Consider the following 24,130-nt stretch of genomic DNA (forward strand, 5'->3'; position numbering starts at 1 on the left):
AGCACTGCATACTTGAAACTTATTGCATTGAGTTTCAATCATGACCATCTAGGGAAAAAAATGAATGCTAATGATATATCACGTGGACAAAACCTCCCCAAAAAGCCTCAAATAAATGGTATACTTGGCAATAGTGAAAACGACATGCATAAAGCATGCGTAATAACTTCGGTATAGCGCCTATATCAAAAGACTGAGCAACATTTTACAATATTTAAGGTCATACTCCTAAAGTAGGCTACTATTGTTGTATAGCCTATACAACCCAAACGCCAAGGTTAGCATTGGTAGCCTTTTGGGTGCTTCACCTGCCCTTACAGACAAGTAAGGGTTAATATTAATCGAAATAATGGTAATAAAGAAATACCCATTTAGTGTTTTAAACAAAAGTAAAACCAATACACGAAATCACAATACATGCCTGGAGGCATCCAACATTGGTGTGACTTAGTATTTTGACGGATATCTGTTCAAATATCAGATTGGCCCGACATGAGTCACACACACACTCTTGGTCCACTGATTATGTATGGGGTGCTCGAATTTGTTTTCAGTGAACAACTTCTGGCCAGAGGGAAGATAAGTCAGTTGTGCGCCCTCTAGGAAATGGCCAGGGAAGCGACCACAAGTGGAGAGTGTGGTCTCTGCTACGCAGCTACATCTGACCACTATACACACACACACCTGCACCAAGACAGCGAGATTCAGCAACACCAGATGCATGCTTATGCACAGTCTAAAGTTTCATTAACATACCGTCAAGGCTAAAGGTGGACTTGCAACTGTTATGCTATTGCTATTAGGCTATTGTTATTACAGCATAGGCTAGTAATATAATAATGTAGCATAGGCTGCTTGAATTCCCGAAAGCACTCACACCGAATGGAATATGACACAATCGTTAGCCTATACACCACTGAAGTGTTGATTCACTATATGGACAATAGATAATGTGTTGCTCAACATTGTAAATAAAATGTTGCTCAAGTGATTAATTTGAATAATTGTCTAGGAGCAAATACAAGCCACACACCATTGCGCAACTCAATAAGAGGGCAGAATAGGCAAAATGCTCTACCCATATAGTTCATGTGCTTGGACGGACAATACACTTAGGAGACGTACACTGTATTTTCTCATGTTGCAGCGCATAGAACCTCTATTGAGAATAGGGCAATAGGCTAACATGCTATCGGTATTTGGCCAGCCTCCCGGTATCCATATCATCCGTTGCAATGCTAGAGCTCCGTCCTCTGATTGGACTAAACTCCAGGATTTGAAGCCCAGCATCCATCTTATTGGACAAAACTCATGTCACAAGGATTTATCGAGAATGCATTTCTCTGCAATCGCTCGTTTACTCTGCAGAACAACTAGCTACCACATAACGAAATAATGCGTCTCACTGGTCACTACGGTGCCCTTTTGTCAGAAGGCAACACGGGGAGTGCAGGCTCTGTTCTGTTTTATTCCAATGCCAAGTTTATTTGGCGATAAAGATATCGGTATTGGCATACCTCGCTGGCAACACAGATCAGATTGACACGGACTATTCTCAAATCCCTGTACAAAAGCAGAATACCGACATTTTAGGCTACATTTAAACTGTGTACAGCCCATACACGCCACATGCACATGTCTATAACTTCTCAGGGTAAAATTAGATGGTAAGAGGTGTTTGCACATACCATTGCAATGTAAAGTGTACGTGAGAAACTTTAGACTGTTGAGACGAAGTGCTTCATTTTCAGCCACCTTTTGTTGTAGTCTATGTTTAATGAAAAAAAAGTATTAACTTGCTGCCGAAATACAGTATGATAAAGCACAAGGGGAAACAGTTCTTGTTGTGTTAATCCCAAAAAGAAAAATATATAGCAGTGAACCTTCTTCACTCCTTGATATTTGACTGCGGTCCAAGCTTGGAAAAGCTGACTGGCTCGCGAGACCCACTGTGCCTATCTCAGCTTGGTTTGTTATACTTTGTGCAGGAGTTGCAATCGATTCAGCGAGTCCCCCTTTTTTTCCCGCAATCGCTTTGCATAGTAACCACTCAGGCGGCAACGGAACGCGACTTCTCTCTCACCATGTCCTCCCCTCGCGGAGTCACATACTGGCAAACGAGCTGGAGTCGCGTGCCAGTTAGACCACACAGTCTGCGTTTTGCTCCCGCATGGAAAACCTAATTTTTTTCACCTATATATTGCTGCATACCGCACTATCGCAACCCTTCCTATACGTTTACGGCGCGCATGGGACAGAGGGAGGAATGCCGCGGCGCCTATTGCGATCGAAAAACGTAGCCTATAGGTTATAGTCTAGTGCATTCTTGCTGCTTAAACCTTTAGCACCAGAGCATTGTTGCAATGCTGGACATCTAAGCAATGTTATACTATTACAATGAGGATCTGAGAACTCCACTGATGGTGCAAGTTTATGGCTGGTCGACAAAAATTAACACCAAATCTGTGCCGCGGATTTTCTACTGCGTCCCCATGGAGGTATCGGAAAAGGTCAACCATAGTGTACGGAGGGGTCGTATTGATTTAGATGGCATGCATCATCATGTCATAAGATATTCTTATTGAACGCTTCTACATTTAATTTGAGCATATAAAGTGTGACTGTATTGTTAGGCTATATTCGATTTATAAGTGTTCATACAGGATTGAACCGTTGGTGGGCTTTATTTATTACCGTGTTGATTTTGCCCTTGTGGTTGACTGCAGTTAGATATTTTGTGTGAAAGAGTATTCTGCAACTGTAGCCCACATAGCTGATCTTCTGTAGGTGAGCTATACATTTTACAATGGACATGACACGAAATGGTGGTGTTATTTCCTCAAATAGCCAAATAAACTCAATTTCTAAACGACAATGAGGTGTTTGCTTGTTATAGGTTATATGAAGTAGCCTATAGGCGCGCGCGTTTGCGCGACCAGAGGTGACATTCCATGCAACTCCAACGAGTGTCCCTCATTGAGGTCAAAGCCTACTATTGAAGAACATTATTTTGAACAATGAGGGGCGATGGTACCCACGGATGCTGACGCATGTATGTCAAAACACTTGTTGTGTGTGGAGACGTGCTGAACATACGCCTGCCTACGCTATAACGCCGATTTCAATGAGGCAGGCTCGAGCAGCGCGTATCCTCCGTTTTCACATTCGGTAGCCTACTGTTGAAGTCACCTAAAGTTTATATTAAAATGCATGTTTGATATTTTCTCAATAAAAATCATGACCACATCTTCATGCCTAAATGTTCCATAAAATGTCATAAGCCAACAGCCTACTTTTCCCAATGACTTCTTAATGGTCAATTGTAGACCTACAAGCAATGTTTGGTATGTGTCAATTCCCTATCGTGCTTGATCAAGTGCCATTTTAGGACCAACTAATGAATGCAGTTATGTGGGAGAGAACCACCTGCCTCTGGAATTCAACGTGTAAAAAAAATGTGGTCCCACTAAAAATAAACAAAATATAAAAAAGACAAGCAGCCCTACATAGGCCTACGATGTAAACTCAGATATTGCGCATCTAATCAAATCCAGAAAAGTTTTTATTTAATAATATAATTTTAAACATTTTTGTAATTAAAACATGTTTGTCGCTGATTGACAATATGTGACGTCATCGTTAAGCGTTTTCTCCTCTCAGAGGGTCTATACTGTTATGGTGCAAGTTGTGCGCCTGCACCCAACAATCATACAGGTTTGCATGAAGTGTCAGAACTGCCACTACTCCTTTTAGTGTCGCTATTCGCCACAGAGGAATGTTCACTGGTTACACTGTACTTTTGCCACTTCTCTATTCAGTTAACATCTTACAACAGCCATTTCCTATCTGTCATAATAACACTAGAATCGTTCAAAGTGACTATCAAGTTAAATATAACTGATTCAGTAAATTATTATTTTTTGGCTAATAAGCCTACGTAACATATTACATTTTCCAGATTTCAAACGAGATCTCCTGTTAAATCAATGTCAGGCTGACTGTTAAGGTGCCCTGAAAAAAATCCATCAACTGAATGCGTATATTAATTGGGTTTTTACTGAAGTTTGATATTTTGGGTTCGAATCTGTCTCATTTAATTCACATTATTGATTTCAAATACATCTGAGAAATGACCAACTTCGCAACATTGTCAAACGTTGCGAAAAGCTTACACAAGAAATCGGAGCTGTATGCACGGACTGGACAAGGTTTGGGTGGCGCACAAACAGGGTTTAAGGGTGCGCTGATATGCTTTAGGCCTAACAACAATAATCAATACTTACAGTCACAGATATCTTGAAGTCACATATCACGTGGTTTATGTAGACTATTAATTAGGCTACTGCAAAAAGCAAACGGATGGGTCACTGCATTAAAGGCGAAGTTATGCGTAAATGTTAAATCAATATTCATTTATTCTACTTCCAAATGAAACCAATGCAATGCGCATATTATGCTTTTTATTGGTACTTGTTTTATCCTGTAAGATTGATCCAGTTCTTAACAAAAACCTGTTGACAGGGTGGCTCGAGAGACGCCTTTATAGTATTTTCTGCCAAGTTCTACACACAAAAATGCCCAAAGCCCCAGCAACCATGCCAGGGCTGCCATTATACTGTACTATGTCTAAGCAAGAAGCGGCAGGGGGGTGCGCGCAATTACAACATCTTATGAATAGCAAATACTGGAATGATCAAGTCGAATATGTAAACAGGTTTTCAAACTTAGACATCGGAACTTTAAGGATGAGTTGGAACGCCACAAATCTACATTATGGTCTATGGAGTCTGTACTGCCCCTCTCTCCGAAAGCTTCTGCGAGTGCAAGGTAAAGCAAGTTTGGAGGATCATAAACTAAGATATATCAAAGGTGATTACAGGGCTATTCTTTAAGTGAAATATTGCCAGTCATTTGACTGTTATATGCGCGTTGGCGAATACAGATTAAAGAGGAAGAAGTGCCTACACACATGCTGCCTACCCATTGTCACCAACATTGTCGGCAAAATGTCCGATGTAGGCTACCAGAACAGTTATTTTCGGAGCTCCTTAGTTTTTTCGGAGCTCGGAAGATTTGATCTGAAATCTGCTCTGAAAAGGTTATCAAAAGAGAGCGAGTGCAAACTTGAATAGATACAGTATATAAAGGGTAGTTGGCCATTACAAAAGTGGCAGATGAATCCAATCAAATATGTGACTTCACTTGATCCATAATTGAATCAAATAGTTAATGATCTTCATAATAGGCATGTTTGTTAGCAGTTTGCGTTAGTTTGTTGGGACAGTGCAGTGAAAGTTAAGCGGTCCTAGGCGATTCTCCATGACACTATTTCTTGAAGAATAACTCACGACTAAAACAGCTGAAAACACATTGACACTGACCAAAAAACATGACATTCGAAGGCTATGGTCACAGCCTAAAACAGATTTGGAAAAAACGTGTCTTCGTTCAATGCTGGAAAAGTATTGATGTAGGCTATGTGCCATCTTCTTCGGTACGTAAAGGAAAACACCGTTCCTATAAGTTTGTAAACTACAGGGATGAGAATGCACAATACATTTATACAAACGAGTTGGGAAAATCTAGGACTTGACGGTTTCAACGCAAACTATTTAAAGACGTTTGGCCACCTTGCTGCAAACGCGTCACTGAAAGACTGTTATTGTTGTTGTTGTGTGATGTAGAACATCATCTTCCTGTTCCAGGTCAGTTTTATAAGATACAGTGAGGACGGTATAGGCATATCGAACCTTAAATCACACATGGCGGGCTAGACAAACACCGTATCCATCTTGACAACTTTATGGCTAAATCAGTAAATATAAATTCTGCTTTGAGGTAAAGCTACACCACTCATACAACTTGTTAATAGCCTATACACAGCTGAATATGGAAATAATTAATTTGGATGGGTTATGTGCAAAAATGAAATCCATAATTTTAAAATAGCCTACTATTAGGCTACTATATAAGGAAAGTGATTTCAGCATTATGTTTTGTTCAAATATAGGTCTACCTGTGAATGTACTGTGAATAAAGTGTCTACAATTGAAAAATAGGCCTACGGAAAACATGGAAACAAAACACCAAAGTAATGTTAGGTCTATGACACAACAATAATTGTTTCTCATGACAATAATCACAATTTTTCTTACAATAAAAAAAAGAATACTAAGGTAATCATCTTCTGAAGGTTCAGAATCCAACATTTGAGAATATCATAATTGATCATATATGGAAATAAAAAATATGTCAAGAAATTAATAAAAAAGTTGAAAATACAGAACCAAGTGTCTGGGCAACTAGTAGGCTATAATACATACAGTGTACCATGCTAGATTGTTAATCCTGAGGTATCCTGTCATTAAGAAATCCGCATTATTTTTTCATTCGGTTTATTGTTTATCATCATTTGTGAAGCTGCCACAATTACAGGCTGTGACGGCATAAATAGTGGTGTTTTTGGTCATTCAGCATGACAGTAGAAAGGATGATTGTAGAAGTCTTGCAATGTTATTGACATTAACTGAAATTATAACAATATAAGACAAAAATGATACAGCTGACAGGATAATCTAACACGGAAATTAAGGTGTTTGGTTGATTTATGGAGCGATTGATTTTGAATTAGTCAGAATTGATGACATATTAATTAAACATGCCTATATTCAACTAATATTTTGTAACCATGAAGTCAAAGAACAATTTGTCAATACAAATATAATTTGTAAACTACTAATATCAAGGAAAGTATGTTACTCTTACGGTTTTTAATGACAGCGGGATTTTTTGTCTTATTTGAATGCCAAAGATGAGTCGTTCATAAATGTTCATATATTTCGGTGCCCTACTTCAAATAAATTCCCTCTGCACATTAAAAGCAGGTCGACACTCCATCTAGAGGTTCCTCATCGAAACTACATTATCTAAAATCCTATCAGTTAGACACAACAGTATACTGTGCACTGTAGTTTCAAACCGGTATGGGTTAGCGATGCACGTTTAATTTACAAACAGAGGTCTTCTTCGTAATGGATTTAATTATTAAAGCATCAATATGCATCGTGATATCATTTTTAACCAAATAAATGTGTATTTGAAACTAACCTCTGTCTGGATGAAGAAAAATGAACAATACATTCACACAAATATAATTATAAAAATAGACAAATAGAGTCCATTACAAAAAACAAAAACAATTCACTACTTTCGGTATGTGAACTTATTTTCCTGTTATTCTCTCAAATAGACTAGTTACATAAAAAAAGAAGCATAATTTAACAATAACCCCAAAATAACGTTTTTGATAGTAATGATTATTAATAGTTTATTATTATTATTCAATGCATACATTATTACATTATAGTCTGAAAATAAATTAAAAATATGAAATAAAATAAAATAGCTTTGAAAATATATGCTTTCATTCTAAAGACATCTTCATATGAATTAATTCGATTATTATATTTTCGATACCATCTATTATTAACAAGCAACGTTCTGTTTTTAAGACCGTTGGTTGATATAAGGTGGTCTGGTTGTAAATATGATCTTGACGAGAATAAAATACCCGCTAAACTGCAACCCACGTAATTGCACAGTATGCCTGAGAAACGCGCTGTTCCACTTCTCTTGACAATTCACAATTATACCACAGGGGGGAGGTCTTTCAATGTTCAATCTCCAACATTACAACTCTGAGGCAAGGGGGACTTTTCTTGCACCACCAGAAAGCTGATTAAATCTACACCACTCAACAGTGAACTAACATATAGACTATTTATTTATGAGATCATGCAAATTCTAGGAAAACATATTTTTATTTGAAAATAATTGAACATATTAGAAGTGTTTTCTCTACCAGCGCCCATCACTGTTGAATAAACTGTGCCTGTGTGTGACAAACAAAAAAAAACATAAAAGTAAACAGTTCGTATGAACACTGCACAATGAGAGAGCGATGCTCTGTAGTCATAATTCATTTCTGGCACACATACAAGGCGCACTCCACACATAAAAGACCACTGCTTCAGTAAATAAAACATTCCCCAATATGTCCACCTGGTCCACGATGGCTGTGAAATGGCACTTTGGGGGAGTGGAGGAGTGTGTGTGTGTGTGTGTGTGTGCGTTAACGCTCTGAGCCCCAGGGTAATTACACTATCCAGTTCTGGAGCAGCTTGCCTACGAGGCCCCTCCATAGCGGGGCCTTATTAATAAACAAGCAGCGCGTCTGTGGATCCCCTTACTCTACTGTAAGCCTACTGTGCACTCCAGAGAAGCCGTGGCACCAGCGTACATTACCCAACGATTCAACTCAACAACCGGCACCAACACTAGAAACAAATTACCCAAACGGATGGGATAGGGTAATATGAAAATTTTCAACCCATAGCGGCACAACATGCGAGGGAGAGAGAGAGAGATAGAAAGCGCGTGCGAGAGAGAACGAGGGAGAGAGTGAAAGAGAGAGAGCGAGAAAAAAGGAAGGGGGTTACTGGGCGGTTTGGACCCTGTTGGCTCCACCTGCTGCCATTGAGCTGCCAACACTGGAGGTTGGCCAAGACCAGTCCACAGCTCAGCCTCCTTCTCCTCCTCAGCCCACACATTCACACAGAGCGAGAGAGGGGTGGGGGGGGGAAGAGACTCCCAGATCACTCATTCACCAACATGCTGTCCCAGTGCCAAAAATCTAACCATTACAAACCAATAAAACTCCTCTCTCTATCAATTAGGTATGATAAGAAAAGATGGACGCAAAAAAAAAGAACACAAGAGGAGTGCTATATTTACAGGCTGCACATAAACCTCTATTAATGGCCCATCATGAATTAGTTAATTAATTAAATGCTCAAACACATAGCTTATTTATGCCATTCTCAACACAGGTAAAGTTTGTTGGAAGTGACCTTAAAAGGACTGTGTGGATTTGGACCGCGTTCCACTTGGCATTTGAAAACAAAGCCTTGTTGTCCCTCAGTGTTGGCCCATTAAAAAGAAGACCTTGTATCATCTCGGCCCGAACAAGCTGCTCCACTATTTGCTGAATGGCTGAGCAGCAGCAGCAGAGCCTGGGCCGGGCCTGTAGCCTGAAAGCCTAGCGCGGACCAGAGGGGTACGGTGTGGCATGCTAACAGACGCCCTGATAAAAGGGGAAGCCAGTTGTGCTATGAAAGGAGAGGCTGGGTGAACAGATGGGCCCTGGGAAGACTCGAAACCTGCACCACTGTGTGTGTGTGTGTGTGCAACACACAGATAAGAGTGCCTCTGCAATGGCTTTAATGAGCTGGTCCTCTTTAAACAGATCGCTCCACACACTGTGGCCATTTCACTCTCCAGCTGCAGCTGTGACAGAGTGAGGTAATGACGGCCAGCCGGTGCCACCTGCCTGCCACTGGCTGGCCTCTCACTCAACACAGTACAGCAAACAACTAGCAGTGACCACAACTACATCCGTCATGACGAAGGCTATCTGAAACACTCCAAACCCACTACCTCATCTACCTCAATGTCTCTGAGGTATACACTCCAAAACCACTATCTCATCTACTTCAATGAGGCCTCTCTGCTACACTCCAAAACCACTACCTCATTTACCTTTACCAGGCTTATCTGATACACTGCAGAAGCCCCAGCACCATCATGTCCAGACAGTCATTGTCATCATTATGGAGGTTATGGGATGTGTCAAGGTGGCGAGACCTGCAGCTGTGCTGGGCTGGACTGTGGTGGAGTCGTCAAGTCAGCAGCGGAGCAGAATCCAACTGATACATCATGCACAGGGAGGGACGTGTCAAAAAGGTATGGCTCAGCCATGTGTAAATATACAATAGCTCAGGTTTCACCCTCAGCATCCCTCTCTGGAAGAATACAAGCAGCTAAGAACTTGTATGGGGAGGGGTCAAAAATAGAGAGGTCAGAAAATAGTGGTCTGTGGAGGACAGTTGGAGAGCAATAAGTACATTTCTTCCTTTCTTTACCTTGGAAAACACTGACACGCATTCACACACACGAATGCTTCACATATCCTTTAATGCTTCCCTCCAACAGATTGCATACCAGGTTTGGTGTGGCCCAGCCTGATAAGGAGCCCAACATTTAGTCTTTAAAGCCCCAATGCAGACTTTTAATGTTATTTTTAAATCATTACTGTACTGTATGTCTAATAAATCACTGTGTTTATTTCACTAAAATAACTCTAAATATATTTTTAATAATTTATTTCCCTCTGCCTCCTTTTGCCATTGAAATGGTCAGTCTGATTGTGTGGGCGTGTCAACACAAATTTAAATACATTTACATTCACAGCCCTGATTGCTGGACAGGATCGTCTAGACTAGAGCCTACCCCGCTTACCCCTTCAAAGTAGGAGGATACATATGCAAATAAAAGATGATTGGTCATTGGTCAGAATAAATCAGATCAGATTGCGATGATATGGGCCAAAAACTCCATCCCATTCCCACCTGAGCAGTGCTAACTGTGCCACTAGAGATCCTAGTTCAAATCCAGGCTCTGTCGCAGCCGGCCGCGACCGGGAGACTCATGGGCGGCGCACAATTGGCCCAGCGTCATCCAGGGTAGGGGAGGGAATGGCCGGCAGGGATGTAGCTCAGTTGATAGAGCATGGCGTTTGCAATGCCAGGGTTGTGGGTTCGATTCCCACGGGGGGCCAGTATAAAAAATAAATAATGTATTCACTAACTGTAAGTCGCTCTGGATAAGAGCGTCTGCTAAATGACTAAAATGTAAATGTAAATGAACAGGTTGATATTCTAGGCATTTTTTTCTAACAGCTCTTGTACAAAAATTACATTATAATTTTCACAATTTCTGAGTGCTATTTTGACCTCAGTGTGGAAATATCAGGAAAAAATCAGGAAAATCTCATTTTTAACTGCACTGCCCCCTTTAAAAGAGGCCTGCAGGCAAGTTTTTAACATACGCAAGCTGTTGGCATTGCCAGACATATGCTGGGTCTAGCTCACACATCTCCCCTTCCCCGCACTCCTTCTGTCTACTAGGCAGGCAGGCAGGGCCTGGGAGTAGCTGCCTGCAGCAACCTAGCATGGATGTACCCTGCTCTTCTCACCACACTAGGGCTGGATTCAAAATAAATCCACCACAATACAAATCATTATCACAATGACTATAAAGGATACAGGGTTTCCTGTATATAAAAAAAAACTAATAAATAAAAACAGGTGTGGCACAACGTCTGAAAATGTTTGCTGCCATTTGGCTCAAGTGAGTTCGGCCGTGTACAGAAGTACTGTAGTGCCAATATCGTGGATGGCTGATGTCCAACCATGTATCGTGACATTGATAAGTACGCCCAGCTCTTCGCAAGACATATAGAAATGGTTTTCAGCACACAGATTAAGTCTAGTCCTGGACTAAAAAAAGTGTCCATTTTACTTGCTTTATAATCCAGGACTACGCTTTATCTGTGCCTGGAAAACTGCCCCATAAATTGCAACTCACTGCATAGCGGAGTACAGAGCTGTATGGCCTTATTGGCCTATGACATTATATTAGATGTCTCAGTTTACAGAGTCGACTGTAGTTGAGGGCCTTTGTGTGTGTAGCTATGAGTGGCTTCACCCCACAGAGAGCTCTACTGATAGACTAGACACACAGAGGCGCACACACACAGACAGATGTACAGACTCACAACCCCCCTTACACACAGCCCCCCAACTCAATATAAAAACACCATAAGACACCTGACAGCTGTTCTTCCCCCCATCCCCCCAAAACAAAAAAACAGGAGATCTGCACACACAGCTGGATGTGGAGACCATACCCCCCCCCCCCCCACACACACACACACACCCTTCCTCCCTCCCTTCCCTCCATGCACAGCTCCCCTGGTGGTGTAATTGTCAGGTGAATGGGATAAAATGAACTAAATGGAGGATTCAGAGGCAATCCGCTAATTACAGCCGTTCATTATGGTGGAGAGGGAGAGAGCGAGCGAGAAAGAGCCTTTAGTAACTAATATACCCAGGCTTTTTGGACGCAGCTGGGAGAGATGAGAGAGGAGACAGACAGAGAAATGGTTGGCCCGCGCTGCGCTAACCGTAGTGACAGACGCACTGGTTCAAAGATGGTCCCCATCAGCTCGCAAGTCGATGGTAGTAATAATACATATTTTTTTACTAGTTCCCACTCATTCCCGAGTACTACACTACACTAAGCTTCTCCTACATACTTTACTCGTGAATAGAGCTAGTTGGGAAAGGTTAAGATGAGATGACCGTTCATTCCCCAGGCTAACGAGATCAGTCTAATCATCTCCAATATTGCGTAATCGTTTAATGCTTTTTTAATTGAAATTCCACCATCCTATACTTTCAGTATGTGGGGGTAGACTGTAGACTGGGGCCTACTGTCTTTTATATATTCATTCATATCCCTTGTACAGTCGGGGTGTCTGCTGTGAGCTATATAGCTGCACTGTAGACGGTGGCAGTAGCAGTGGTGGGACTTTCTGGCTTCTCTCCGTGGAGCGGCTTGGAGAGCCCGGCTCGGGCCCCTCTCCTGGGGTGTGACTAACGTGGGGCGACAGTGCCAAGGCAGGAGAGGACAGCAGCCCTGCCAGGGAGCTCGCGCCACTCGGCTCGGTTCAAGGCCGCTTTTGTTGTGGGCCCACTATCTTCCCACAACATGTGCTTCTGTCAGGCCGGGGCTGGCCAAATCCCTTTTAGAGAATCCAAATCCTCTTGATGCGCTCCCGCGCTCGCCTTTAATGTCTTCATTTTCCGTACACATTTCTCTTGAGACGAGAGGAGGTGGGATTCAGAACATATGAGTATTCATCGCTACATTATGCCTCTACCTTAAATGGATTGCTGCTGCTGGGAAAGATTTGATCTTTCTGAATTCATATTCATTTTTGCTGTGCTGTGAAACTTTGTGATACAAACCGTTTCACTATAAATAAGTAGCACATTGTATGGATTCTATTGATTCCTTCATAAAAATAATTCGTGTGCTACATCGCCAGTTCTCCCATGAAACGGGGACTCAAAAGGATTCCTGTTAAAATAAAAATGATAATTACAAATTAAGTTATTATTTTAAAAATGGTCACATAAAATCAATGCTTTCAAGGAAATATCTGAAAAATAAAACATAAAAAACTAAAGCAAACCAAAAGAAAATCTGAATACAAAATCATTAACTGAAAGGAAATTTCGAGCATGTCTGAGGGGCACCTCCTCTCAAAGCAGCTCCAGTCTTGGAGTAATGTCTTCCCCTGGTGGCTATTGACTGCCAGTGCACAGCTTTGAGTTAATTAGTGACTCGATGAAACCCAGTGCATCTCTGCGTCAAGAAACACAGGGTTAACAACACTAGTACACACTGTTTGGGGCCTACTTTTTACGTCATATAGCGACTAGAATAGAAAATGACATTGGAATTGTCCAGTCCCCTGGACAGGCAAGCCTCTCTCTCTCTCGCTCTCAGAACCTGGGCAGGGGTTTCCAACACAAGGTCAGAGAAAAGTCGCCCCCCCCCCCCAGTCCCGGCGTAAAACCCCCCAGCTTACACTCTCCACAGAAATTGGTTTTGAAAGGGCAAAAAGCTGCTGGCTCAGAGAACCAGATGTGTTTGTGGCTACGTGGAATTCTAATAAGATAGCAGACTACTACGCTTAATCTGCCCTCCTTTCCTCTTCCTATTGTTCCCCCTTTCTCAGTATCCCAGGGCTTGCTTGGAGAGACAGTTCCCCCTTTCTCTGTATCCCATGGCCTGCTTGGAGAGGCAGAGAAATGGACTGAAGCAGCTCCCAGAGAAAACAAGGCAAGGCCCTACGTTTCTATAGGCCCCGGTGCTAGAAACAGTCCACTGTCTCTGTCACACAGAGATATGCATGTCAGTATGCATCCCAAATGACACCTTTTCCCTACATGCTCTGGTCAAAAGTAGTGTACTATAAAGGGAACAGGGTGCCATTTGGGACAAAGCCTCAGTAATATACTCACTAGGACCAGATACTGTACAGCATCACTATCACTGAACCCTGAATAAAAGAGTCTAAATGGATCACTTTCATTATAATTATAGACACTTGAGAAGTAGTTACCGGTATACCACAACAAAATGATCCAAAAAGGGAAATCAAGTAGTTTATTTTCCCATTGGCTCTTAATTTGTTTTGGATAGAAGAGTACCAATATTAATTTCTAATGCTGAACCCGAGAGAAACACGCCACCTTGTGTTAAAAACAGTACATTATGGAAAAGGAATAGTGCCAGGTTTCCCAAAAGCATCTTAAGGCTAAGTTAATCGTTAGAACCTTCTAGGAGCATCGTTAAATCTCTGAGCTGTTTCCCAAAACCATCGTTATTAATGTTGCACTTGATAATGCTCGTAATCTAACGCCTGCCTCAGACCAGAAAATCTAAGTGCGTCATTAGGTGTTTCTTTGCCCTCCCGCATCACGTTATACACAGAATATCTACACTAAACATAGAATCACATGGTTTATCCGCCTCTCTGTGACCGCAGATAACTTCAGAACAAAGTTGACTACAAATAGGCCACAAAGTTATCAATGTCTTTGCATTGATAAACCAGCGTCGTAGAAAAGAGATGCTTCTAATTAGAACTGAAATGACTCCATCAAAATATAAATACAGTAGGCTATAGGCCTATTTTAATTATATTTAAATACATTTAATATTCAATCAATTGAGTTCTATTTTGCAACTTGTCAGCTAATGTCTGTAATTCGTCTCAATATAGTTCATGATGTGTAGCCTAACATGTGCGCAATGATCTTGATTTAGTGCATTATTATAGGGGTAAGTATTAGAATAAGCCGCCTCAATATGTAGCCATAGGTGATATCTTTCTAAGAGCTGATCCGTCGTCAGTAATGTGGAATAATTATAATGTTAAGGTAGGGTTTGAAAGGGATTATGTTGATCCGAGAGCAGCGCTGTCTTTCTTTTGATTCTATCAGTATGGGCATATGCCTCAAAGACACACTTAGCGAACGTTCTCTCCGCGTGGTGTTTAGGGAAAGGCATGTTAGGCTACATCTTGGGATGTTTTAGGAAAGATGCATCATTTAAACACTCATAAGACTGATCCTAGGACCACCTGAACTTGTCCAATAAGAAACGTTTGTTTTGATTGCAAAACATTTTGTTACAGCGTGCACTAATGAACAAGACCCTAGCCTGCCTGGTGGGGTGAGTGATGAAGTGGGGATGAAGGATGCTGCAGGTAGAAGAGGGACACAGACCATCACTCACTGACCCTGCCCTCACTCCCACCCAGTGAGGGGTAGTGGAGCTGCAACAGTGGAGGGCAAGAACGGAGTGTGTGTGTGTGTGTTTGTGTGTGAGAGAGAATGTGTGTACGCAAATCTCATGATCTCCCTGACTCTATGCACAGAAGACACTCTCCTTTGCGTTACACTGTAAAGATGCAATCCTCTTTCGCTCACGCCATTTTCTCAAGTCTGGATGTGACTCATTCTCTCCTGTTCTCAGGTGTGTGTTTGTATGTGTTTATTATACTTCGTCCAGTGCTTTCCCCCTGGTGTTTTGGGTGGGTTTCTGATTCGTCTACCTTCTCCTCGCTGCCTCCCTCCCGGGGGGGCGTGTGTGTGACAGTGTGACGGCTCAGGCTGGCCCAGCTGAAGACCAGGGGACGGTGGTGGGGGGCTTCAGGATCACACAGAGACGAGACAAACCAGAGAGGGGGGCCAGGCCAAGTGTTTCGATTTCTGACTCGCTTTCAATACACCTCCGTCTGCCTGCCTGTCTATCTCCAAATATGTATCTTCCTATTTTTCCCTGTCTCACTCCAGCTCTCTCCCGCTCTCTCCTCATGCTACCTGAGCCTGGTCCCGCTCTAATTCTCGGCACTGCAGCAATAAATAGATGTGCCCTGCTGAGCGAGAGGGTCATCCCTTATTTCCGCACAGCTTAATGAGAAGCACATGGCCACGGTCTGCTCAGTAACCCCCCCCAGCCTTCACATGCTGACCGCCACACCGTGGTCCGCGGGGGTTACCCCCCGAACCTGACCGACCGGGATGATCAGCCCCGCGGGAGGGAGGCAGTGAGGTGAAGGTAGAGGAATCAGAAACCCACCCAAAGCACCAGGGGGATACCGTAAAGGAACAAGGCGATCCGGTACAACGAAGACTAATGAACACTGGATCGTCTTGTTGCTTTTACGGCACAAAACTGGCTTCTCTTGCTGAGACGGTCTTCACTAATGGCAAAGAAACTAGCTGTACTCAGTTTTGTACAGACCCATCCACACATTCTGGCTGCGTCAGTTACATTTTACGTTGACATTTTGGTCATTTAGCAGGCACTCTTATCCAGAGCGACTTACCGGAGCAATTAGGGTTAAGTTCAAACTGGCGGCCTTTCGGTTACTGGCCCAATGCTCTTAACCATTAGGCTACCCATCGCAGCGATGTGGCATGCTCTGGTCAATGAGTGGAATTGTATCTGGTCACGATTGTTGTTCACCTGCTGTAAATATGGAAGGTGTGTGTGTGGTAGGGCCAAGGGGGCAGTGTGTGTGTGAAGGATGCAGTGCGTCTGACTAGAGCTCCAGGCCCATCTGTCAGGGCCCTGGTTCCATCAGTCATACGATAGCTCCAGCCCATGGCCTCCCGCTAAAACCTCCCTGCCTCTTATTTATCCACTCAGTGTACCTGGCAGAGCCAAAGAGCTGCACTGAAGGACATGGCCACTGCCTTAAAGGTGCACTGTATGATTTCTATAAGACTGGCCTCTAGGGGCGCACATGAGCCAGAAATAATCTCCAAAATTGACCTCATTGCACAGAAACACGCTTCTGTGTCCCTCTTTTTCAACAGGCTGACCTTGAAAACTCCCTGAAGTGGGTCACCAACTTTATTGAATTTTCTATCACACACATTCCCTCACTTGTCAATATGTGTGAGAGATGTGTGTGAGAGACTGGGTGGGTCTCTCTCTCCTGTGCTGTGTATGTTGGTCATTGCGTGTGTGTGTGTGTGCAAGCATGTGCGTGCATGTGGGACAGCTGCAGACTGGTGGCCCTGGGAATAGGTGCATCATGAATATTCAGGTGGAGCCTCTGGATGAAACAGCTGCCAGAGAGAGAGAGATGGAGACCGAGAGGCAGAGAGAGACAGACAGAGAAAAGAGTGAAAGAGAGAGAGAAAGAAGGAGTGAGAGAAAGAGAGGAGTGAGAGAGAGAGAAAAGGAGAGAGAAAAAGGGATTGAGAGAAAAAAGAAAGAGCGAGAAAGAGACCGAGAGAGTCACATGGCCCCAGACAGTTGTTGAAGGCCACATCCCGGACTATTAGGAGGAACAGCTTTGAGACAACAGAGGAGAGCCCCTACTACACAGACAATCTGGGTTCTGTTCTTTTGTTTAATTACAGCACAGACAATGCTAACTGCAGACTTGGCAGCAGCAGGTGGAGGGACACCTGATTGTTCACCTAGTCTCTAACAACCTATGGTAGAGACCACAGTATGAAGGATGCATATTTTACTGTACTAGAATTAGGTACTGGGCTGTATGTAGAAGAGAATCTTAGACTACGAAAGTGCCACCACTTCAGTTTCTGCTCAGACACCTGAAGTGTGACCACAGAGAACATTAGCTCACCCTAGCAGTAATGAGAGAATTATTGAGGCTTTCACAGCATTGCAAAATACTGGGCTGTCACAACCTACATTTCAGCCTTAGTTGATGTTATTTACACTGAACAAAAATATAAAATGCAACAAGCAACAATTTCAAAGATGTTACTGAGTTACAGCTCATATAAGGAAATCAGTTAATTGAAATACATTCATTAGGCCCTAATCTATGGATTTCACATGACTGGGAATAGAGATATGCTTCTGTATGTCACAGATACCTTTAAAAAAAGGTAGGGGTGTGGATCAGAAAACCAGTCAGTATCTGGTGTGACCACCATTTGTCTCATGCAGCGTGACATCTCCTTCACAGAGTTGATCAGGCTGTTGATTGTGGCCTGTGGAATGTTGTCCCACTCTTCAATGGCTGTGCGAAGTTGCTGGATATTGGCGGGCACTGGAACACGCTGTTGTACACGTCAATCCAAAGCATCCCAAACATGCTCAATGGGTGACATGTCTGGTGAGTGTGCAGGCCATTGGAAGAACTGGGACATTTTCAGCTTCCAGAAATTGTGTACACATCCTTGCGACATGGGGCCGTGCATTATCATGCTGAAACATGAGGTGACTGAAGTCGGTTATGACGCCGAACTGCAGTCAGGTCAAGACCCTGGTGAAGACGACGAGCACGCAGATGAGCTTCCCTGAGACGGTTTCTGGCAGTTTGTGCAGAAATTCTTTGGTTGTGCAAACCCACAGTTTCATCAGCTGTCCGGGTAGCTGGTCTCAGACGATCCCGCAGGTGAAGAAGCCGGATGTGGAGGTCATGGGCTGGCGTGGTTATACAGTCTGCGGTTGTGAGGCCGGTTGTGAGGACGTACTGCCAAATTCTCTAAAATGACGTTGGCGGTGGCTTATGGTACAGAAAAGAACATTACATTCTCTGGCAACAGCTCTGGTAGACATTCATGCAGTAAGCATGCCAACTGCACACTTCCTCAAAACATGATACATCTGTGACATTGTGTTGTGTGACAAAACTGCACATTTTAGTGGCCTTTTATTATCCCCAGCACAAGGTGAACCTGTGTAATGATCATGCTATTTAATCAGCTTCTTGATATGTCACATCTGTCAGGTGGATGGATTATCTTGGCAAAGGAGGAATGCTCACTAACAGGGATGTAAACAAATTTGTGCACAAAATTTGAGAGAAATACGCTTTTTGTGCGTATGGAAAATGTCTGGGATCTTTTATTTCAGCTCATGAAACATGGGACCAACACTTTACATGTTGTGTTTATATTTTTGTTCAGTATAACAAATGATCATATAATCATATGGATAGTGCACGGGGAGTAGTTCCATGGATAAAGGGTCATTAAATATTGTGAGTACATTATAAGTGAGTACATTACCATGTCCCTTTAGTTCCCTGGTTGAACTATCTGTAGGCCCCTGTAGTCTCCCATCTAGATCAGATGTTAAAGTGAATCAGATGTCATTTCCTTACAGCAACAACCACTTCCTTTCTTCAGACTATTCTTTTGTCATGTTCAGGGAATTTTGCGCTGCGTGCCCTGGAGGCAGTTTCCAAACCGTGTGTTTTGGGGTTAAATCAAGTTCCCTCCCAAACTTTTCCCCTAAATATTACAATTATAACGTTGGCTCCTCCGCCCGGGGAATAAGACAAATTCTCATTTGGGCTGTCCAGATGTTTGAGCAACAAGCAACAACTGTCTGTTAAAGCTGTTGCTTCTCAAGAGAGCCACCCCGATCACATGTGATTCATCTGTTCACAACAACAGAAAAACAATACTGCCACGATAAGACAGATCCTGATATACATGAAATAAAGTCCACTTCAAATTGGATCAAAAATCTATGACAGACTTACAGATCCAGGAGAAGCTTCGACCTGCACCAGGTATTTTGCATTAAGTAAGTTCAAAACTTTTCTGCCAAGTAATTTGACCCAAAACCCCACTGAAGTTACTCTACCACCCCCTCCCCTTTTGAAAGTGTGAAATGGAGGACTACATTATTTAATTTATCATTTTTGTTTATTTCAATTTTGTTGAACATCCTTGTTTTCTTCATGGTGTCTCACTTATCGATGCAATACGAGCCAAATCTGTTTCGGAAACTTGTGTCATGGAAGTGATGCGTAGAGGAGAACAGATGGGATAAATTAATTAGCCCATGTATGTTTAAGTAGAAAGGTATTTATTTGCGTGAGTGGCCAAGGGCCGGAATTAAAGAAAGAAAGGGAAGAAAAGAGGAACAGGGGAGTACTTCTTTTTACAGAATCTCGATGAAACCGGGGTTTTGACAAGCTCACAGCGATCGGGTTGCAACACAGAGTGGTTTCGGGGAATTATAAATAAATAAGAGTAAAATAGGCAATCTGGAGTGGAGGAAAGCTCTTTGTTTACGGGTGGCTCTGGAGACCTGAAACGGACCCTCCACAGGAAGTTCAGCTGCTTCCCCTCAGGTTCAGTTTAGTTTTATTAGGTACAGTCCTGTAGAGATACCAAACAATGAGTTGCTCTCCCCCCTCACTCTGCCCCGTGTGCCGCTCCCACAGTGGGTCTCTGGCCTCCACAGCACTAGCACTGATCCAAACAGTCACAGAGATCTCTAACATACTTTTAGACGGATGCAGTCAGAATTCTTCCAGAATAAATTAACAAGAACCAAACTGGCTTGACTTAACGCAAAGCATCTCTGAGAGTTGGAACGTCGCCTCTAAAATAAAGTGCCACCCTCTTCTGCATGCATTCTTTAAGCCTCATCAATAATTGACAATCGGCATGCACCTGAAAATGGCAAAAGGCACGGGAGGACAGGTGTGCAGGGCTGAGGAAGCCAGTGAAACAACAGCTTGCTCTCAGTGGGGGACCCATAGGAGCAGGTGAAAAGATATCCATTGCACCTCTTTTACAGTGTCTACCTGACACCACTTTAGAAAGGGAGGGAGAGGTGGAGGGAGGGAGGAGAAGGGAGCCTTGGCAGTACAGGAAGCCGGACGAAGTAGATGAGAGTGCAGGGTGCAGACGCCAGGTTTGGGTAGCAGCGAGCGAGTGCTGCAAAGTCAGTCAGTCAGAGGAGAGGCCGGGCCACGCGAGGGTCAGCCGTGGTGACGTCACTGTCTCTTATGAGCTCAACCCTAGTGTAGTGCATACAAAACACAGAAGCTACAGTCATGGGGTTCCGCTGTTTTGAAAGAGCCCCATCGTGGATTCCATCTTATATAAAGTTAATATGTGTATTTCAGTTATCCAATCAAGGTGTATGTTTATCTCTGTTAAAGAAAAGGTTTACTTTTTTACAACCAAATCTGTATTATGGATGTAAATGGCATGTTATAGAAGTGTCCAGAAAGTTGTTTTGCAAATGTACTTGTTTTTGAGAAACTTACGCCAACCAGTGATACACTTCCTCATCCTCGTTGCGCAGTATGAGGGAGCCGGAAGAAAATGAACAAAGGCTCCAAAAATACCCAAATACGTCCTTTTAGAAATGCAAACGCTCTCAGTATAGTGATGCAAGTCTTTAGATGTTGTACACATGAAATTGTCATTCCGAACTTCATCCGCAAAGTTATATTCCATTTTGTGTGACTCAAGCGGTTTCCCCTATCCAGCTGTTCCATTCTCTGTGTAGCCTGCTGCAACTACACTGAACAAAAATATAAACGCAACATGTAGTGTTAGTCCCATGTTTTATGAGCTGAAATAATAGATCCCAGAGATGTTCCATATGCACACAAAGCTTATTTCTCTAAAATGTTGTGCACAAATTTGTTTACATCCCTGTTAGTGAGCATTTTATCCTTTGTCAAGATAATGCATCCACCTGACAGGTTTGGTATAACAAGAAGCTGACTAAACAGCATGATCATTACACAGGTGCACCTTGTGCTGGGGACAATAAAAGCCACTAAAATGTGCAGTTTTGTCACACAACACAATGCCACAGATGTCTCAAGTTTTGAGGGAGCGTGCAAATGGCATGCTGACTGCAGGAATGTCCACCAGAGCTGTCGCCAGAGAATTTAATGTTAATTTCTCTACCATAAGCCGCCTCCAATGTCATTTTAGAGAACTTGGCTGTACGTCCAACCAGCCACACAACCGCAGACCATTTGTATGGCGTCGTGTGGGCGAGCAGTTTGCTGATGTCAACGTTGTGAACAGAATACCCCATGATGGTAGTGAGGTTATGGTATGGGCAGGCATAAGCTACGGACAACGAACACAATTGCATTTTATCGATGGCAATTTGAATGCACCAAATTACCTTGACGAGATCCTGAGGCCCATTGTGAGGCCCCTTTTTTTTAAGGTATCTGTGACCAACAGATGCATATCTGTATTCCCAGTCATGTGAAATCCATAGATTAGAGCCTAATGAATTTATTTCAATTGATTGATTTCCTCATATGAACTGTAACTCAGTAAAATCAATGAAATTGTTGCATGTTGCATTTATATTTTTGTTCAGTATAGAATAGACAGAGAGGTATCGATCGCGTCGCAACAAAACAGAATATAACGTTGCGGAATTACATTTTATTGTGTACAACATCTAAAGACCTGCATCACTATACTGAGAGCTTTGTCGTTTCTAAAAAGGTAGTGTTCGGTGTTTTTGGAGCCTTTGTTCATGTTTATCCGCAGTCACCATACTGCAGAATGAGCAATGAGGAAGTGTATCGCAAGAGGGGTAAGTTTCTCAAAACCAAGTAAAATCGCCCAGTGTCTGGACCCTTCTATAACAGACAATTTACTTAAAATTGAGATTTGGTTGTAAAAAAGTTAACTTCTCTTTTAAGATAAATAATCCTCTGCCACCACGACCCCACCAGCAGGGGGTATCCTGGGCTATGAGGTCTGGCTGACCAGTGGTTCCCACAGCGAGGTGTGTAAACTGAGCCACAGCTCCAGTGATATTAATACTGACCACATAGAGCCAGGAATAACACAGATCTCCAGCTGGTCTGTACTGCATCTACAGTACATACTACAGTCACTTACAGGCTTAATTAAGGCTGCTGCGCCCGTCGTTCTCCCATTTCATTGTTCCTCTTCTTTAATGAGCCTTTTCATCCACCCCAAATGGCCCTTTTATTCGCTCTGCGAGGGAGAGTGTGGGGTCTAAAAAAAACTCCAACCAGGCCTGGGTGGGGTAAGGATGGGGGCAGTGAAATGTGGGTTTCCCCCACTCTTTCTCTCCCCCTCCCTGCAGTTGTGGCTGGCCTGGGACACCTAATCTGGTTAATTAATTCTCCCAGTCGACCATCAGTCCTGGGCTCCCACAGCCCTCTCTGGTTTCAAACTCTCTACAGCCCAGACACCTGGGCCAATACCTGGCTGGCCCACTAACTCCAAATAGCATAGAGTACACTCAGAAAGATTCACCCAATTTAACAGGTACTGTACTTTACACTGGCTCTGAATAATATCCCCAATGTTTTAAAAAGCTTATTGGCAGTTTTTTGGAAAACCTTCAGCCACTGATCACAGGTACCGTCACTGCTTACTTAAGCAAAACAGGCTGCTTTTAAGAGCAATACACAGCTAATAAAGGAGTTTGATTCAGCTTGCTAAATAAAACAATTATGCAACAAATATCTCCATTAGGATCCTAAAAATATTCTGTCACAAGGGCCAAGAGGAGAGGTGGTGGCCGGAGCAGGCAAGCTGTGGCCACGGTACCACACTCATTCAGCAGGAAGATGGAAACAATTAGAGTTAAGGAGGACCTGCTCTGCGTTCACTGGCAGATGGCTTGGATTTGGGGTGAGGAAGATCGCGGCTGGGCCCACTGATTGCAGGAGGATGTATCCACTTTAGGAGGCAGGCCGCCTCTCTCACCTTCTCCAGACCACAGTGGAGGTTGAAGGGCTGCCATGACTACACTGTCTGACCACCATTTTCTCCCCAGTGTGCTCAAAGAAAACACATTGCATATTGTTGTGTACATACTTTAGGCCCTGTAAAGGGAGCCCATGTGGCTGTAATGTGTGGACACCTGCCTGCCTTGTCTGCCAGCCCAGTGGGTCACCTTGCTCCTCTGAACAGATGGCTTCCTTCACTGGCTCCCCCACCACCATCATCACTACCACCCCACGGTAAACAGATATGTTGCTGTGCTTTTCCTTTCATCATCCAAAAACTACGCTAATATGTACTTACACGCTCACAGTGAGAGCTAAATGTGGAAAGAGAAAGTATCATTATTACTCTGCTGCAAGGTCTTTCCTTGAACTCTGTGTTGGTCTGTCTGCATCTGTCCATTTAGGATCTGATATTTGGAAATAATGGACTGTCAGGTTTTTTAACATCTTTACATCTACCCCAGTTCTCCTTGCTGTCCCAGCTCCCCGACTTCCCAGTCTGTGCTCCGTACTCTAACCACATTCTGTGTCCTACCCTCTGCTACCATGCCAGGCAGCAGGAGGACAGCCGGCCCCCTGCTAAGACTCCCTGCCAGCCGGCCCAGCCAG

At 43.1% G+C, this 24,130-nt stretch overlaps 1 protein-coding gene across 5 annotated transcripts in view; it reads right to left on the reverse strand.

Moving 5' to 3' along the window:
• Positions 1 to 24,130, reverse strand: part of LOC121533720 (nuclear factor 1 A-type-like) — a 179,025-nt gene that overhangs the window by 134,569 nt on the left and 20,326 nt on the right. The window lies entirely within an intron of this gene.

Source organism: Coregonus clupeaformis, chromosome 20, assembly GCF_020615455.1.
Source record: "Coregonus clupeaformis isolate EN_2021a chromosome 20, ASM2061545v1, whole genome shotgun sequence".
Taxonomy (NCBI): domain Eukaryota; kingdom Metazoa; phylum Chordata; class Actinopteri; order Salmoniformes; family Salmonidae; genus Coregonus; species Coregonus clupeaformis.